This window comes from Myotis daubentonii, chromosome 10 (assembly GCF_963259705.1).
Source record: "Myotis daubentonii chromosome 10, mMyoDau2.1, whole genome shotgun sequence".
In the NCBI taxonomy this organism is placed as follows: Eukaryota; Metazoa; Chordata; class Mammalia; order Chiroptera; family Vespertilionidae; genus Myotis; species Myotis daubentonii.
The window spans coordinates 50,393,348-50,413,295 of NC_081849.1; the positions used below are offsets into that span (position 1 = coordinate 50,393,348).

Genomic DNA, 19,948 nt, shown 5'->3' on the forward strand with positions numbered 1-19,948 from the left:
CATGAACTACTTTGAAAATCAGATGAAAGCTATGGACTTTCCTTCCATAAAGCTGCGTAAATGCATATACACAAATAATTTTGCACATATTCTAGGGGAACCCTGAAGCTCATAAATGGATCCCAGTTTAGAGATCTCAGCTTTAGTGTATGAAGTAACGTGAAGTATTCACCACTATTATTCCAGGGTATCTGTGCTTCCCTATATTGTTTTTATTTTATTGTTTTTTTTGGAAAGGCAAGCAAGAATTTATTGACTGCAGCAAAATATACTTAGAATAGTGAAATCAGGAAGGGCACAGAAGAAGCAACAGGGGAGTCTAGGCGGGGCTGCTTTGGCTCACTGGGGCCTTGGAGACAGGCTCAAGGGGTTAGCCCAGGACAAGTTGCCGCTACCCATTGTTCCCTTGGTTGTAAGTCTCATGGGGTCCCTTAGAGGTTAGGGGATATGTGCCTGTGGGGGAAGGAGACAGGGTAGGGAATGGATGGGCATGCTGCCTGGAGGGAGAGTGCCTTCCCTATACTGTTTTAGTTTCCATATGACACTCGGGAAGTCCTTTATCACTATCTTGGCTGCAGCCTTCCCTCCTATCCCCCAAAACATGTTCCTGGACTGGAGGTTAGATTTGCATCTTGGCTACTGGTTTCCACACCTTCCAGCTTCCTGCCAGGGATGGATTCCATTTGACTGGAGCTCTGACAATCCATCTAGCTCTTACCATATTTTCCTCCAGGTCTGGGTCCTTTTCCTGTTCCCTTACCATAGGTTTCTATTCAGCTCCAACTGGATGTTGTGAAAGAACAGTCTCCCTCTTATTATGGGACCCAAAGAACCAAGATGCTGTCAGCTGACCTGTGCATGTTACTTCTGCCAAAATTCCATTGCCTTGGTAAGTTGAAATCAGACCTGGGGTCACCATTACTGCTGGTCACATCCTAAGTTTAAGTATCGGCCAAGATCCTTAGTTACTCAGTAGAGCCACTTTGTCCCCTGTCGTCCTGAGTTATATCTTTCTCCATCCTGCCCTGCCATAGAGGGCCAGCACGCCTAAGAATCATGACAACATGAGAGTGCGCTTAAGTCCACTCTGCTATATGGGAAAAAAATAGTTAAGGCAGATCCTGAGATGTTTCCATAGAGGAAACATCTCAGGATCTGCCTTAACTATTAATATTTCGTAATATTAATATTAATTAACTATTAATATTTCGTAATATTAACTCCCGGTTAACAGAAAGTGTGTACTGTATAAGCAAAGTTTAGCGGGATAGCCTTCTTAACTCTCTGACTAGGGCACCTTAGTGTCATAGGGACCTTTCATCATTTTAGATTAACCATTAGTTTAAAGCTAATGAGGATTGTGCCATGAAGACCTTAAATTCACTGGTGATAAGTGCACCCTTTCTAAGAAAAGACTAAAAACCATCCAAACATGGTGGGCATTGAACACACTGAACTGTTCTAACTAAAATTTATTGGATGTTTAGTAACTACATAGCAAATACTAATGAGTATAACTTACCACTATTACTATTTTGTGTGTGTCAAATATTGTACTAAATGCCTTACATGGATTATTTCACTTAATCCTCAGAAATGTTCTCTGAGACAGGTACTAAAGTCAGCTTAGAGAGGCTTTGTAACCTGCTCAGGGTCACCGGCTGAGCCGCAATTCAAACTCCTGATTCCAATACCTGAGCTCTAGGCCACTCTGCTATATCGCATCTCTACCATAAAGAAAATCTTCCTTGAAATGGCCTCACAAAGTAAATGTAGATTTTTAACAAGGCTTTTGTTCACTTGCTACTCTTGTTTTTTTTTAAAATCTGTTTTGACAACTTTTGTGTTTTGATTGGAGCATTTAGAACATTGATATTCAAAGTGATTACTGCTCTAGCCCCTTTGGCTCAGTGAATAGAGTGTACTGAAGGGTCCCGGGTTCCATTCTGGTCAAGAACACGTACCTTGGTTGCAGGTTCCCAGGCACTGGCACATCAACGCTTCCCTCTGTCTCTCCCTCTCCCTTTCACTCTCTCTAAAAATAAAAATAAAATAAAAATTAAAAATCAATGGGAAAATATCCTTGGGTAAGGATTAACAAAAAACAAACAAAAAACCCGAAGTGATTACTGTTGTAGTTTGATTAATATCTACCATAATTGTTATTGTGTTCGATTACTTGCTCTTTTCCTTTATTATTTTGTCTTCCACACTTTTTCTACCTTTTGTGGTTTTAATTGAACATTTTATATGATTCCATTTTCTCTCCTTTCTTAGTATATCAGTTGTACTTCTTTTTTACTTTTTTATTGGTTGCCCTAGGGTTTTCAGTATACATTTACATCTAATACAAGTTCACTTCCACATAGCACTCTATTCATGGGTGCTGTGAATACCTTATAATAACAAAATAATCCTAATTTCTCCCTCTCATCCCTTGCATCATTTTTGTCTTTCATTTTATTTATACATCAGCATACATGAGTATATATATAATCACAATAATCAAATGCATAGTTGATATTATTATTTTGAATAAACTGTTATCTGTTAGATGAATTCATTTCTTTTTGGTTCTTAGGATTCCCACTTCTTGCTTACATTGTCCATCTGTTCTTGCACGCTGTCTACTTTACCCATTAATCATAGTTGTTTTAAATTCCTGGTCTGATAATTCCAACATTCCCGCCATCTATGAGCCTGTTTTGTTTTGTTTTTTAAATATATTTTTATTGTTTTCAGAGAGGAAGGGAGAGGGAAAGAGAGATTGAAACATCAATGATGAGAGTCAGTGATCGGCTGCCACCTGCATGCCCCACACTGGGTATGGAGCTTGCAGCCTGGGTATATGACCGGGAATCAAACCGTGACCTCCTGGTTCATAGGTCAATGCTCAACCATTGAGCCACACTGGCTGGACTATGTGAACCTGCTTTTGATGTGCTTCCTCTGTCTCTTTAAACTCCATTTTTTTGCATTTTTGTATGTCTTGTATTTTTTTTAATAGCCAGATATGTTATACTGGGCAAAAAGAACTGCTGTAAATAAGCCTTTAGTGATGGTATGTGTAAGGGGAGGGAAGGGATTAGGTCTCAGTCTCTAGGGAGCCTGTGCCTTTGGACTGTAAACTCTATACATGCTTCTCGGTTCTCCAGCCCCACCCTGGGATTTGCTATTTCTCTTCTTCACGTGGAAGGCTAGAGGGGCTGGAGTTGAGTGTCTCCCTTAACTCCTCATGAAAGGCTAGATCCAGCAGGAGTCTGGTACTTCCTGCCCCCAGGTATATTAGTCTCGGATAAAACCCTAGCAGGCTAGGCTCTGGTTAAATAGTTGCTTCTGTGGGCCAACCTTGTTAAGAAGAATAGAATCTCTGGCTATATTTCAAAATGGTTTCTTTTCAGACTGTGGAATCTCAGAGGGAAGGTGGGGGAGGGTGGTGGGTAGGAAGTGCTCAACCAAAGTATATATGCATAGCCCATGGACACAGACAATAGGCTGGTGACGGCCTGGGGTGGGGTACTGGGGAGGGGGATGGCCCCAGGCAGGCTAGAAGGGGTCAATGGGGGGAAAAGGAGGACATATGTAATACTTTCAACAATAAAGATTTAAAAAAAAAAAAAAACAGTACATGGCAAAAAAAGACAAAGTTCCTTTTCCTCTCCTCCTGTTGGAAACATGAGGGGATTTTTTTTTCTTGTAAGGTGCTGGTAGAGCTTCTGGGGTAAAACTCACAAAGTATGGGGGATCCCCTATGCCTGGGCCCCCTGAAATTTAAATCTCAAGAGTTATTGACACAGAACCTCCATCAATTCATCAATTACAGGTTCCCCTACCCGTCCCTGGTTCCAATAGAGGTTGCTACTTGTGGAATTCTGCTCAAGTTGGGATTTTCTGTGTTTGCTTGTTTGTCTCTCCAATGTGGGGGCAGTGATTTGCCCTATGACCTCGTTTCTCTGATGGATCTAAGAAAAGTTGTTAATTTTTCAGTTTGTCTCACTTTTGACTTGTTGTTAGGATAGAGTGACAACTTCCAAACTTCTTCCATGCTGGACTGGAAACAGGAAGTGTGCCATGGTGTGTTTTAGAAGAGTATTTTATGGTGGTATGTGGAACTCAAGCTGTTGTAGAAATGGGACGAGTCTCTGCAATCAGAAAATCTATAATAATAACAGCGTAATATGCTAATTAGACTGGACGTCCTTCCGGATGTCCTTCGCTCCAGACAAAGCCTCAGTGGATGGGGGTTGCTGCAGCGGCCCTGGTCTCAGGGGCAGTGGCAGGGGCTGGGGCCAAGGCCCTTGCATGAATTTTGTGCATCAGGCTTCTAGTGAATAAAATAAAAACAGAAGGGAAAAGGAACAAAATTAGAAGCAGGAAATGGAGAGGTGCCTGGGTTTCAAAAAAAGAACATTAAGAGAGAATCAACATTATCTATAACTTTTACAAAAATAATAAAATGCATTTATGTATTACTTATATAACACAAAGTTCATACAATTTAATAAGAAATAGGGAGGGCAAGGAAAGAGAAAAGAAGTAGAAGGAAAAGGAAGAGAAGCAATGGTCTTACAACTAAACAAAGTAAAACACTTTTGGTGGCAGGAGCAGGGCAGGAAACAGTTTGGAGTCAACAAGAAAAATGCAATTACAAAATATTCCATTCATGTATACATGACCTAAGTGATGAAGCCAGGAATAAAACCCAGATTTCCTAATTCCTGCCCCTGGGCCTTATGTATTAAATCATGTTGCCTCTGTTGTCAGATAATCATCTTGCATCTGGAACATAAATACAGCCAATTCAAATATGCATCTTGAGCTTATCATGTGGTTAGCAATCCATGCTGTTACTATTGTCAATAGGACTGCATCCCATTAATACCACATCCACTTTTTGAACAAATCTAGTGGCATAAGGTGGATAAACATGATATAGAATGTGGTCAAAGAAAATTTCCCTCAGTCCAAGGTAGTGCTACTGTGAAGAATCTTAAGGAAGTCAAAAGGAAAACTGAGAAAAGCGATTTTAAATTAAGATCTGTTCAGCTTTGGTAACTCTAAATCATGTAGAGTTAAGTGTGATGATTTGATTAGAAATCTATCTTTAAATTAAATGCCAATCTTTGCTAGAAGCGATCATTTTTACTATCTTTAGTGCTCAAGTGAAATCCATGCAATCCCACTTATATTGCTTAGGTTTCCTTTTCACATTAATGGGTAATATTTGCCATATAGCCTGGAGAACTGATCATTAGAATTATCTGTACACTAGAGGCCCAATGCACAAAATTCATGCAAGGGGCTCGGCCCTCACAGCCCCTGCTGCCTCGTGACCCCGTGGGCCAGCGGCCCTGACCACTGGCCATTCTGGAAGGTCTTTCTGCTGTCCAGTCTAATTAGCATATTAGCTCTTTATTATAGAGGATGATCAGTGTTCAGCATCAATGTAAGTTTTGACATTGAATCAATGGACTATAAACCCTATAGCTTGTGTTTCTCCTGAAAGCACATTGACTCCTTGTTCAAAATGTTAGTTTGTCTTAGAAACCTAATAACCACTTGTACACCCATGTTCATAGCAGAATCATGTACAGGAGACCAAAGGTAGAAGTAACCCAGGTGTCCTTCATTGGGTGAATGGATAAACAAAATGTGGCATACACATACAATGAAACATTATCCAGCCTTGAAAAGCAAGGGCATGTTGATACACACTATAACATGGATGAACCTTAAAGACATTGTGCTAAGTGAAATAAGCCAGTCATAAAAGAATGAATATTGTAGGATTCCACTTTTATGAGGTACCTGGAGTAATCATATTCATAGAGACAGAAAGTAGAATGGTGTTTTGCAGAGGGTGGAGAAAAGGGGAATAGGACATTAGTGTTTAAGGGGTACAGAGTTCCAGTTGGGAAAGATAAAAAATATACATGGATGGTGGTATTGATTACACGGCAATGTGAGTATACTTAATGCCACTGAACTGTACAGTTAAAGATGATTAAAATGGTAAATTTTATATTATGTACAAGTTACCACAATATAAAAACCCTTAAGCTACATTTTTATCAAGCACCTTTAATTTAAATGTATAAACTCTTGAGCTCTCCACATAAAATTTGATTTAACTATTTATGATATTAACATTCACATTATAAATAGTTTCTTAATAGCTACATAGCCTTTGAAGTTTTGCTTAAGCAAAGGAAACAAATACTAATAATTCTTAAATGAGAAGCTAGGAGTTGGGTCAGAATTCAAATGGTATAATATGGACTATGACATATCATGCCCATATCAGGGAAGGTGAAATTAACATGATGTGATTTTATAAAATAGGTCTGTTCCTGAGGTTCATGTCTGGAAATGTTATTTTTAAAGTCCAAATGAGAGGTTCTGGAAGTGGTCATGCTCTGGCTCTGGCTAGAAACATCTTGTCCTCTTCCCATTAACACTCCTTTGAGATCTTTTCTGAATTAAGTATTATTTGAGTAAAGTTACGTCCTGAAAGATGATTGGCCTATAGTATCTGGGTGAGCTAGAAGGACTCTTTTTGTTCTTTTTAATCCTCACCCAATGATATATTTTTAGAGAGAATGGAAGGGAGGCAGAGAGACAGAGGAAGGGGAGAGACATCGATGTGAGAGAAACACATTGATTGGTTGCCTTGCTCATGAGCCCTGATCAGGGCAAGGGATGGAGCCTGCAACCAAAGTATGTTCCCTTGACTGGAATCAAACCCAGGTCTCTTCAGTCCTTGGGCCAACTCTCTAACCACTGAGACAAAATGGCTAGGGCTAGAAGGACTCTTGATATACAAATCACACTAAGATTGCTCCTGCCTAGGAAAGCCTGTAGCCATTGGAGCCACCATCAGACTGGACTTCATATAGGCTGAAAAAGACTGACATTATCTTGTGCTTTTTATTTAAGCAAGTGTCCTTGGTAGAGTCTAATCACTACCTGAGAGTGATATGTGAGAAGCTGAATATTAACAGCTTGGGAATTAGAAAGCAAATAGAATCATAGTTCCTAAGGAATAACCTGGTGAGACCCTGACTTCACAGATTCATTCATTTAGTCAATCAGTCATCTGATTATATTATTAGTCCCCTACTATATTATGTATTGGGCACTGTGATGGTCCAGTCTAGTGAAGAGACAATACTTATAATAAAGACAAAATGACCAGTTTAAGAGATGTGTACAATTTCATAAAGGTTCAGAGAGAGACCATTTTTGATTGGGGAATTTTTAAGAAGGCTTTATAGAAAGGGATATCACAATTAGGAGAGAGTGTGAGAAGGTTACACCAGTATCTACACTAATAAAAGACAAACATGCAAATTGACCATGCCTTTGCTATGCCTTAAGCCACGCCCACCAGCCAATCAGAGTGACTATATGCAAATTAACCCAACCAACATGGCGGCCAGCAGCCGCAGAGCTGGAGCAAGCAGGAGGCTTGGTTGCTCCAGTGATGGAGGAAGCCAAGCTTTCCGCCTGCTGTGGCTGGCTCTGAGCTCCACTCAAGGCAACAAAGTTTCAATTATAGAAGATAAATAAACCCCAGATACCTGCTTTCAGCAGGCCGTGGCCACAGAGCTGGAGCAAGCAGGAGGCTTGGGTTGCCCCTGGCGATGGAGGAAGCCAATCTTCCTGCCCTCCCTGGCTGGCTCTGAGCTCCACTCAAGGCAACAAAGTTTCAATTATAGAAGGTAAATAAATCCCAGAATTAAAAAAAATGGAAAAAAGGAGAGACTGGGAGCTTCTGTCACCGGGGGGCTTGACCAGCCTGAAAACGGCCCTCAGCCCCTCACCCAGACTGGCCAGGCATCCCAGTGGGGAGACCCCCACCCTGAAGGGGGTGTGACCAGACTGCAAACAGCCATCATCCCCTCACCCAGGCTGGCCAGGCACCCCCACCCTGATCCGGGACACCCTTCAGAGCAAACCAGCCAGCCCCCACCCATGCACCAAGCCTCTATACTATATAATAAAAGGGTAATATGCAAACTGATCCTAACATCAGAACGACTGGGAATGGCTGGTCACTATGACACACACTGACCACCAGGGGGCAGATGCTCAATGCAGGAGCTGTCCTCTGGTGGTCAGTGTGTTCCCACAGGGGGAGCTCTGCTCAGCCACAAGCTAGGCTGATGGCTGCCAACACAGCGGTGGTGGCAGGAGCCTCTCCCGCCTCCTCAGCAGCACTAAGGATGACCGAATGGAGCTTAGGTCTGCTCCCTGCTGGTAAGTGGACATCCCCCCGAGGACTGCCGGGCTGCCAGAGGGATGTCTGACTGCCAGCTTGGGCCCGATCCCCCAGGGAGCGGGCCTATGCCAGCAGGTGGACATCCTCTGAGGGGTCCCAGACTGCAAGAGGGCATAGGCCGGGCTGAGGGACCCCCCCCTTGAGTGCACAAATTTTTGTGCACCGGGCCTCTAGTATCAAATAAGGAGAAATACATGGTGTTTGTCCATATTGTCCAAGGAATGTACCTATGGGCTAAAGTATACACTAAAAACTGAGGAGGTAATACAGTGAGAAAGATAGGCTGGGGCATAATATAGAATGTCAGATTAAAGATTTGGGGGGATACACAGAGTTTGTGAAAAAAAGGGGTGATTATAGAAGTATAGCCAAGTTTTTGCATCAGGGAGCAAACCTGGAAGAGGGGTTGTAAATGGATGGTGACGTGGAGAGTAAGTGCATATAATGGACATTACTCTTTTTCATTGCTTTCTCTGGCTCTCACAGTCTGACCACTAACACGAGAATCACACATGGACAGACGAACCCTTGCTTTCATAAAACTTCTTTTAGAACAAGGACTCTCAAAAAAAATTTAAATGCTTACAGATCACCCAAGAATCCTGTTAAAATTCAGACTCTGATTCAATAGACTTGGATGAGGCCCGCAATTCTGTGTTCCCAGAAAACTACCAGGTGCTGCTGCTCCTGGGAGGACACTCTGAGGAACTTGGCTTCAGTGTCATATCCTCAGAGTCGTTAAGTTCTCAATAGTCATCTCATCCACATACTTCCTTATACATTGTTGAAAAGATGCAACTTTTGGAGGTTGTGCTCAGGGGGCACACAATCCTTCCTCCTGCACCCACAACTGCTCCCTCTCCTCAGTCCCAGGTCAGGATCCCCACTGATTGGTGTTCTGTGTCAGGAAAACGAATGGGACTTTGGTGGAATGCTTAGAGTAGGAGGGACCTGACTGTAGGGGCTATGGTCCAGGTGAGAGATGATGAGGGCTTCTTGATGAGGGATCACAAAAACCTATGGAACATGGAGTGTTCAGAACAAGAGAGATGCACCTGACTTATGGTATGATCCATCTGAGATTTATAACAATTTTAAAAATCAAATTAGCAGCACACATGAACTACTAAGCTAATGAGCCCTCACCACCTGCCTCATTCCACCTCAGGCTGCAGGTAGCCTGGAGCAGGCTTGGATCAATTAGTCAATGTAATTGAAGCCAAATGTAATTAATTATATAATTTGGGGCTGTTCAGGTTTAATTTCACTAAATCACATTATGAAACTGGGGCATTATGAGGGATTAGTGAGAAAAGGGAAACAGGCTTGAGTTAAGCTTTCCAAGGAGCTGAAATGCATGTATTATTTCTTGACCTGAGACCCTTAGGAGAAGTGCAGATGCTCCAACCTCCCCCCTAATTATTGGTAAAAATTCTTGTGTCTTGTACACTCATGGGTTTGTGATCAAGAATTTTCTAGCAAAAAGGCATAAATGAGCTGTTAACACTCGATGGGATGGGTAGCTGGTGACGGGAAAGGATAGGAGAGCGAGTGGAAGAAGGTACCAGATATTGATACTGTCCCACAAAGGAGCCATTAATGGAAACATAGAAGGCAGGGGAAGAAGTTAGTATGGAGTGAGGAGCACAGGTACTGTGACAAAAGCTTTCAGGGGGAACACAATTCACCCATGGCACTAATCACGTAGTAAAGACAATCCAGTAACCCAATTTCCAGATCGAAAGATTTCTTACCCTTTGAGACAGCATGGAGGGACCTGGAGAAATAAGCCAGTCAGAGAAAGACAAGTATCACATAATTTCAACCATATGTAGGATCTAATGAACAAAATCAATTGATGAACAAAATAGATCCAGAGACAAAGAACAGACTTATGAATCTCAGAGGGAAGGCTGGGGTAGGTGGGTAGGTGGGCGGGGCGAGGTTAACCAAAGAATTTATATGCATATGCATAACCCATGGACACAGACAATAGTGTGGGGAAGGCCTGGGTAAGGGGCAGTGGGTATGGGGTGGAAGGAGTCAATGGAGAGGAAAAGGGGACATCTGTAATACTTTTAACAATAAAGATACATTTTAAAAAATGAGAGTGATGAGTACATTAAGTCAAGAACAAAAGAGTTAATGTTGACAGTCAATGCCACTGCGTCTTTGTCAGTTGTCGATACAACCAAGTAAACCCCAGTGTGAATATCTGGGCCACTGTCCATTTCTCTGGTTATTGGAGTTGGGATATCACTGCTGCCAGTCAGACACAACCAAGTTCCTACTAGTTTCATTTAGTAGGAAAAAAGTTTACAAGGAATAGAGACAATGGCCCAAATGGTCTGTGTGTCTCCATCGTCCACATGCCTCCATCCATAGCATTCTGTCTTTATGGTAACAAACGTCGGATAGCTTGCTTTTTCGTATGTTTACCACTAATATCCACTGACCTACACTGGCAATCCTTGTTAACACACATGTGCTGGCAATTATTGTGAAAGAAAGTAGAGAAGAGGGAGAAGGGTCATGAAGGATGGAGGAGGTAAAGCACATCATAGTTTATCAAGATATGAAAACTGGCACCTAGTTTTTTATGCTCTGGAAAGAATAATTCTTGCTATCATGTGATTTGGGGCCCCACAGCAGTTTTTCCAAGGCCTAAGCAAATGTGGCTGAATGAGAAACGCCTATATCTGCAGAACTGAAATACATTCCGGCCATTTGATACCCCTCATAAATGACCCATTCAGCCCCAACGGCACTGTCATTCATAGGCATGATAGATAATACTCATATGAATATTTGGTGTAAAGAAACTAGTGACTAATGAAGGCTTTCATGTGAACAATCTTTTTTAAAAAATATATTTTATTGATTTTTTACAGAGAGGAAGTGAGAGGACTAGAAAGTTAGAAACATGGATGAGAGAGAAACATCAATCAGCTGCCTTCTGCACACCCCCTACTGGGGATGTGCCCGCAACCAGGGTACATGCCCTTGACCAGAATCTAACTTGGGACTCTTCAGTCTGCAGGCCGACACTCTATCCACTGAGCCAAACCAGTTAGGGCTCATGTGAACAATCTTGAAAGCTGAAGAAGGGAGATAAGATGTACAGAGGAAGGAAATTTGTTTCAATAAAAACTTTTTGAGCACTTACTATGTGCCAGGCACTGCTTTACCCGTCTGGGTAAACAAGGAGCAAAAAAACCCCAACTTCCCTCCCTCTTAGAACTTGATTCTGGCAAGAGACAGACAATAAATTACAGACACACGAAATAAATAAATTATATTTTACTTATTTTTAGAAGATGTATTTTAGAAGGTGATACATGCTATGGAAAAAGAAAGGGTATAGCAAGGTAAGTGGGATCGATATAGGGTAGGGGTGGGTGGGTTGAGATTTCTAAATAGGCTGGTGTTGGGGTGAAAGGGGTCACTGGAGTGAAGACAAGAAGGAGGTGAGGGGGGGAGAGCCATTTGGGTATGTGGAGGCAGAGAAAACCACCAGTACAAGCCCCTTGCATATCTGTGATTATGGAAGTTTTCTATGTTTAAAACAGACTGTTTCCTAAGGATCCCCCAAGCCTCCCTAATCTAGCCAAAAAAGTAAAGGTATGTACAGATGTACACTTATCCACCCAGGTAATGGATGGTTATTTCTAGGTTTAGATCACATGCAGAGACTAAAGAGAGAAAGGTTATTTAATAGCTGGTAGTGAAAAGCATCACCTGACAGTGTGTACCTGCAAGGAAAGGAGACAGGTGCGGAAGAAGAGACCTCTTGGTCAACTTCTTAATTAGCAGTTTGGCTTCTATCACATGGAAAGTGAAGTCAACTTCAGTCCAATACGGTCTGCCAAGAAGATCCCGCTAGAAAGGATTTTGATGGATTGCTGGGGGTGAGGCTTTAGGTAGCCAGAGGAAGATGTTATTATTACCCCAGTTGAGGGGACCCCAGGGGAAGCAGGGGTCACAGATGAATGCATGACACCAGAGGATGCCATGAGTCACTCATCATCTCTTGTTATTTTGCAGCCTGAGATAAGACTTTGGCAGGTGACTGGGTGGAATGACAAGATCTCCAGACCACGCCTGCTCTGCCACGTACTTCCAGGGTTTCTAGCTAGTTACAGAACCAGCTGGGCGCTCCGTTTCTTCATCTGCAGAATTGGGAAATAACAGCACCAGGCCAACCCACTTCATCAGGCTTTCGTGAGAAACAAATGGAGTAACAGGGGCCACTGCTCTGTAAGCAATCAAATGCTATCTCAGCAGAAGATAGTATTCCCAAGGCTTTCAGTCTCATCAAATACCTGATATAACCTTTGATTCCACATCTGGAAATACCCTGCATTCTCAGGACAAAAGGAACCTCAGTCCTGCTGGTTTACTCTCCAATCTCCCCTACAAAGACCGGAATGGCTGAAGGGTAGGGAGAAGGATCAGAAGAAAACCTAGCACCCATGTGTCGGTTAGGAAGGAGTGTAGGAAGGCAACCCACTCTCTACCTCTTTCTCTTCTGAAACAGAAATAAAAGGATGCCATGTTTAGGGAGAGTCCTTCACGTCTGCTCTCAGATATTGATTTTTCTGTGACTCTGGAGAAGTCAGAAACTGGTAGGCTGGGCTCTCCTTTGTCCCTGCTTGCCTCTTCTGGGTTCTTAACAGATGTGAGCGTGGCCAGGTAACTTCAGCTGGCTTTTCTTCGCTGCTGATTTTCCCGACAGCCCCGTAATTCTCAAGGTCAGACCTTCCCATGCAATGCTGAAGCTGGCAAATCTAATCTCTCTAGCAAACAGGTCATTCTGCTGCAGAAACCTCACAAAGAAAGGGGAGGGACATTTCCCTTGGTTTGAAATTTTAAGCTACTTTGAGTCCAAGCTCACAGAGCATCTCTATGATTTTCTTCAAGGGGGCCTAAGGGCAGAAAAGGGGGGCTTTCTGTCTCTGATTGAATATCCCCATTTTCAGCCCCAGTCAGACCGCTCAGAAAACACTCCCTCCGGCTTTTATCAGCTTAAACCTGGCACAGACATGTGGTGTGTGGAAGGATATAGGTTGTTATTCAGTGCCTCTGGCATATCAAGTTAAGATGAAAAACATAAGTTTGCTACTGAAAGGGGGACTGTCAGTCCAAGGTCATCACTCCCAGCAGGCCCTGGGACGAGCCACACCACAAATAAGGTGCTGGGTGTGGGAGGAGGGTCTGGTTAGTGTCTCCATTCGGGAGAAGCAGAGAGAACAGCATTTCCTCCAAATACCAGATCCATCATTGAGGGGCAATTCGTCTTCAACTAACATGATCTCAAGTTCACGACTAATAAGACCACAGCTGCCTTTTTATGGTTGAGTTACCCACACACAACTCGGCACCGTATTCTAGGTCAGGTCACAACTGCGTAATAGGCCTCAAACTTGGCAGTTTCGTCGTCTTCTGTCTTTTCTTTGCCCAACCCACACTGAATTACACACTGACCAAAGCTCCCCTGGAGTCACATGGAATGAGGATTTGGCTCCAAATATCTGAATGTGCAGCCCCAAATGGAGGCCTCTCTGGGCCAACACAGTTTTTCCATTGCACTGCCCAAGTGTGGCCACGCTCTTTCCAGAGCCCCACTCACAATCCACGAGGCTGCATTTTCCTGCAGATGGTCCAGGCTATGCAAACGTAGATAGGGGAATCACAGAAGGCCTTAAAATTAAAACGTTACCCCCAAATTCAAGAGTAAAATAAGAGTCGATTGTTTACAGAATGAACTTGAACTGCAAGGAGCACAGAGGGAAACAGATCTTAGGGAGAGAGAAGGAAAAGAGTAAATAAAATTTTGTCTTTGTGTTTCCCCTCTTTCCAAACTCAATTTCACCAAATTGTTAATTATCCTTGAAAGGCTATGAAGTTCAGTAAGGAGGAAGTCAATGTTAGCATTTCGGATGTGCTGGCATATGTCACGTGCGGTCTCTGGGACATCCAGTGTGACACGGACTGACACATGGCTCCAAGCACATGCTCCACATTACCATTATATTTGCGTAATTGATCCATTCCCGGCACATAAAGCACTGACCTCTGGGAACTGAGGGATTAAAATATCAGCCACAGGGTTCAAACTGCTGTCCTTATGTGGGATGGTAACTTCTTTTATCTGGCTCTCTGGGTTCTTAGATTTTTAGTTTGCTCTAACAATGTAACAATCACGTCAACTATTGGGCGCTGGTCTGAGGACCAGGAAATTGAGGTTCACCGCTCTCCTTCCTGCCTCTCCATTTTTATCTCATATTTCTACATTGCACTTTTGGCACTCCACCCTGGGACTTCTGCAGAGCTGAGCACAGTGCCTTGTACAAAAAGATGCCATGTGCATGACACTGAGATGCTTACACCATTCTTCTTTACCATGAGTCCACCCTGCATCTTACCACCCTGCATATTAAATTAAGTAATGCTCTTGTTTCCCAGGTAGAATCCGTTGACGTGCTGTCATTGTATCTCTGTCAACCATCTACTGCTTTGCTTCAGTGAGAGCTTCATAGCTACACTTCCAATAGATTCACAAACCAAGTTGTTCCATACTTAAAAATTTTCCATTCACTAAATCAAGTACCAGCTTTTTGTTTTCGATTTCAATTAATTAAAACTAAATAAAATTTAAAAAGATGTTTTCTGAGTCACATTGGCCACATTTCAAATGCTCAATAACCACAAGTGGGCTAGTGGCTGCCATATCGGATAGCACAGAATACTAGTAGATGATGGGATGTTCTCTCCAGCCTCAAGTCTCTCGATATCTTGAGTCTTGCGTTCCTTCACTAGGTTGTCTAATGAAGACACATCTTCCTTAACCGCCTTATGCCCATTGCTTCTCTAAACCCTCCCTACCAACCGCAGGGTCTTGTTTAATTTACTAGTTCCCCTATCCTCCATTCTTATTCCCATCAGTGGTGTCTCCTTGTCCTTTGTTTTGTACTAGTGGTTCTTTGGGCCAGAAGCATCAGCATCACCTTACAACCTGTTAGAAATATACGTCTCAGCCTCATCCCTCACCTACTGAGTCAGAAGCCCTAGGGGTGGGGCCCAGCTATCTGTGTTTTCGCAAGGCCTCCAGGTGACCCTGACGCACACTTGTTTGGGAACCACTGGTTTATAGGAAAATGCACTTGAAAGATACACAAAAAACAATCAAAGTTGTTGCCTCTGTATGGCGTGGGGGCAGGGGCAAGGTGGATGGATAGAAGGCGACAACTGAGACTTTTTACATTGTTAGGATTTTAGAATCATTTAAGTTGAACACTCAACTCAAGTTTTTAAAAAAGAGGAGGATATTTACCTTATACTGATGGGTTCTTTCCCACCCCCATTTTGTTTCATTTGAACTTGAGTAAATTGTAAAAGCTCGCTAGGTGATCCTATAAAGTACACCATTAAATATGTTTTAGTATTTTCACAGAATTGTGCAACCATCACCTCAATCAATTTTTATAACTTTCATCAGTCACTCCAGAAAGAAACCCCATACACATTTCCACTGCCCCCAACCTTTCCTCAGACTTGTATTATTTTTTAGATAGACATTTTATTACTGGCAATTTAAGAAATAATATCATTCACCACAACATATTTAGGTGAAGTGTATTTTTCAGACATTCATATTAATTTTGGCAATAATAAAATATCTCTCACTCATAATTACTTCCCTCGGCCTAAAACTCCCCCCCCCCCCCAGCCCCCCATAGTGTCCAAAATACAGAGAGTAGGCAAAGTTTTCACAAGCCCTCTGGGGCCTTTCTGAAAACAATAGTCAAAGGTGCATTTGACCTGGAGGTGAACTGGGTCCTCATTGAAAAGAGAAAGAGATCTCTTTTTACTCCCAAAAGAGCCACATTCACACAGGAAGAGGGACATTTGGAGCAGGTCAGGGAATATGCAAGGAAGGCCTCCACCCAAACCAACCCAAAAAGAGGGAGAATGGGGCCCAGAAACTGCCTTGGACTCAGACTATGCTGAGTATCCAGGAAAAGGCAGGGGCAAGCCACTAGGACAAACAAAAGACTGAAATATGTAACTCAGTCCTGAAGGGATCTTTCCGAACAGCACCTCCCTTGATCTCCTAGGCCAGTGATGGCGAACCTTCTGAGCTCGGCGTGTCAGCATTTTGAGAAACCCTAACTTAACTCTGGTGCCGTGTCACATACAGAAATTTTTTGATCTTTGCAACCATAGTAAAACAAAGACTTATATTTTTGATATTTATTTTATATATTTAAATGCCATTTAACAAAGAAAAATCAACCAAAGAAATGAGTTCGCATGTCACCTCTGACATGCGTGTCATAGGTTCGCCATCACTGTCCTAGGGCCAGAGGATGAAAAAATGGTTTGTGGGCTCCGGCTGGTGCCACAGGGATGAGAGGCTGAGCGTGACCCCCGCCCCCCCCCCCACTCCTCCCCACTGTCTCTAAGGATGGCTTTGTTCTTCCCAGCCCTGGGGGCTTGTGTTCCCCTCGAGGCTAGGACAGTTTTTGTTATCGACTAGACATATCAGTTTCAACAACAACCCTCCTCCTAAACACACACGTGATTTGTCCTGATTTCCTCCCTTGCTCTGAAAACGTAAGTTTTAAAGGGAAAGAAAGAAAGAAAAAAAAAGATGTGGGTAAGAGAAGAAAAGGACTATATCGGTAGGGAAGTTTAATAATGACCCATAGAACCATCTCTAAACTGGTTGCATGGAGTTTGCTTCCAAAATCATGGACACACGAAGAAATAGAATTCTTTAGAGCAGTGGTTCTCAACCTTGGCTGCACATTAGAATCACCTGGGAATCTTTTTAAAATCCTGATTTCTGGGCCTTATCCTCTGGAAGTTCTGTTTCTTTGTTATGGGGTGGGGCCACAACATTAGTAACAAAGAAACAGAATTTCCGGAGGATGAGGCCCAGAAATCAGGATTTTAAAAAGATTCCCAGGTGATTCTAATGTGCAGCCAAGGTTGAGAACCACTGCTTTAGAGCATTCACTAAGAAAGGTTGCCGCATAGAGAATCTTGAGACAACAGATATAATCGATACTTTGGCTCGGGAGGAAAATACCTTATGCCATGAAATGAAATGAGTAAGGAGGGTGGTGAAGGGCAAAGGAAAAAAATCCCTAGCTAATAACATGTTCTTTCCTTCCTTCCTAACACAATGACCCACGTGACTTAATGAAGCCAGTGAGTTCTGAGACTGATGTAAAAGTTCCAAAAAAAATACTCCTCGGCAGAGGCCCCTGGGTAAATGGTGTCACTTCTAATTTCTCTGGTTCCCGTGATTTAGAGCAGACCCAGGATCTGAAATTCACACCAGCTTTTTGTGCACGGGGCCCGGAGCAGCCAGAGCCCAGGCTGGGGAAGCAGGAACGCAGACTTCCTATGTGATTTCACCACCGCAGCCCTGCTTTGTCTCACGTTTAAAATAATTTGCCAGGTAAAAATAAACTTCTCAGAATCACAGAGTGAAAAATGTACTTAACAATTCAATCCCCGTAAGTTTGGGATTGACAGAGAAAGTGCAGCCAAGGCTAATTAAATTACCCAACATGTATTTGAACGGTGGTTTCACTGGTGTGTTTATTAATTCGCATCGTTATCATTGTTATTATTACCATGACTCTGTAAATTATGCTTTTCATGGGATAGCAGAATGTGCGGGCTGTTCTCTCTCGGTTACACACTGCTTAACTGGCTCCTGAGTCCCATTCTTAGAAAGCAAACCTCATTTGTCCAAATGGCATGTTTTGAGTTATTTTTGTTTATTACTCTTTGGAAATCATTAAAACCTACAAAGAATTTTCTATTTCCTTTTGCTTTTGCCAATAATTCTCACAATAGAAGTAAGTATGGTTCATGATGTCATGTCAGCTCCTTCCCAGGTAATTCCCCTGCGCTTAAATGATTTGCAAACTTCAGACTCCCAGGTTTAAATCCAATGGAATCACAACAGCTCTTTACCCCGCAGGGACAATTCCTGGTGTAGATAGAGGAGTTTTGTGCAGTCAGACTGACCCCATGTTATTAAAAAATCAACCACCAATTGTATATATGCTTATTTCCCCAATAATTTTGGACAAATTTGAGAAGACAACTGAAATGAGCAAAATTCACCCTAACACTAGGGTAAAACAATTCAGTCTCTTAGGCTTCACTACTCAAAGTGTGGTCCCCAGAACAGCAGCAGAGGCCTCACCTGGAGCTTGTTAGAATGCAGACTGTCACACCCATCCCAGACCTACTTAGTCAGAATCTGCACTTCATCCACATCCCCAGCTGATCTGTATGCACGTGAGAGGCTGAGGAGCGCTGCTAGAGTGTGAGGGGAGGGAGGGAGAGAAAGGGAGAGGCCTTCTCATGCCACTCCACCACAGCACCCTGCCACCATGACTTTCTGCACCACACCCTGAAATATGTTGACAAACTTGGAAATTTTTTCCAATATATATTCCCAAGCTGAAGAAATTTAATGTACCTTATCCAATATCTATCTCAAAATAACACAAATGAAAATGAAATGTCTATGACCAAGATGGGCTATTCTGCAACTCACGCTGGTTTGGAGGAAACAATGAAGTGTGTTGGACAGCCATTAGATAACTGCCCTCCTCTCCTATGATACAATCACCTTTTTACTCCAAAGAGACTTTATGCCCCAGAGACTGCTAATGTTGCACAAAAGTCATCAGCATATGGTGGCTTACCAATATCCCTTCCCCACAAAAATTCTTTTCTAGAAAAAAAAAAAAGGATGAAATACTGCATAGAGGAAAATTTTTTAATTAAAAATATTAATTTGTAAAGCAAACAAATGCCAATTTCAAATCCACTTTCGTCCCTACCAGGAAGGCCTCCTTGAATTTCAAACAGTAGTCTATTGTAGGGGCTACTTCTCCGGATAGCACAGTTGTGTAATTATTTGGTGGATCACAGTCACAGAGTAATTTTGCACATTATAAAGACAATTCTCTTTCAATTTCCATCTCAGATTAAGAAAAACCAATATTCACTCCCTAACTCATAAAATGCCAAATAATTTGACATTTTAATAATCATAAGTATGCTAAAATTCTTTGCATTAGGAAAGAATTTACATGGCTTCAGTTCTTGGCAAAAGACATTGCAGTTCCATGAAAAAAGGTTTCCACTTAGAATTATTTTAAGCACAAAAAGGTAGCATTTCTAAATAGGGCCATCAGTTTACAGAAACAGTTTTCCGGGTGCTTTACACTAACTTCCCCCATGTTGGGGCGGTACGAATAAAATGTTTTCCATGTGCAGCAACTGTGATCTTCTTCTAAAAACGAATACACCGTTGGGTTTAAAAATGTCCCTGGTGATGTGCACAGGAAGCGCTTTCACCGATACGAATGCATTCTGAATTGCTGCGGAGGAGCTCTCGGGATCCCTACACCCTGGCACAAAAACTGCTGCTCTGCTCCCTCCTTTGCCGAAGACATTACTTTACTAAAGCAAAACTTTCAATGAATATTCATGGATACCTACGGACACTAAGACTTGACTTGTTTTAGAGTTGGTTCTGGGGTGGCTGCTCTTCATGGCTCTAGCTGATGTTTACAATGCAGCATGGCGATGAGAAAAGACTGGGATCTTGGTGGGGTTGGCATCTAATGC

The 19,948-nt window shown here is 42.5% G+C and overlaps 1 long non-coding RNA gene across 1 annotated transcript in view; it reads right to left on the minus strand.

Annotated features, from left to right (window-relative positions):
• The window catches only part of LOC132211494 (uncharacterized), a 160,265-nt gene that overhangs the window by 47,170 nt on the left and 93,147 nt on the right, over positions 1 to 19,948 (minus strand). Inside the window, exon 2 of the long non-coding RNA XR_009447458.1 lies at positions 1,965 to 2,035. This is a non-coding gene — a long non-coding RNA (uncharacterized LOC132211494). The remainder of the gene's footprint in view (positions 1 to 1,964; positions 2,036 to 19,948) is intronic.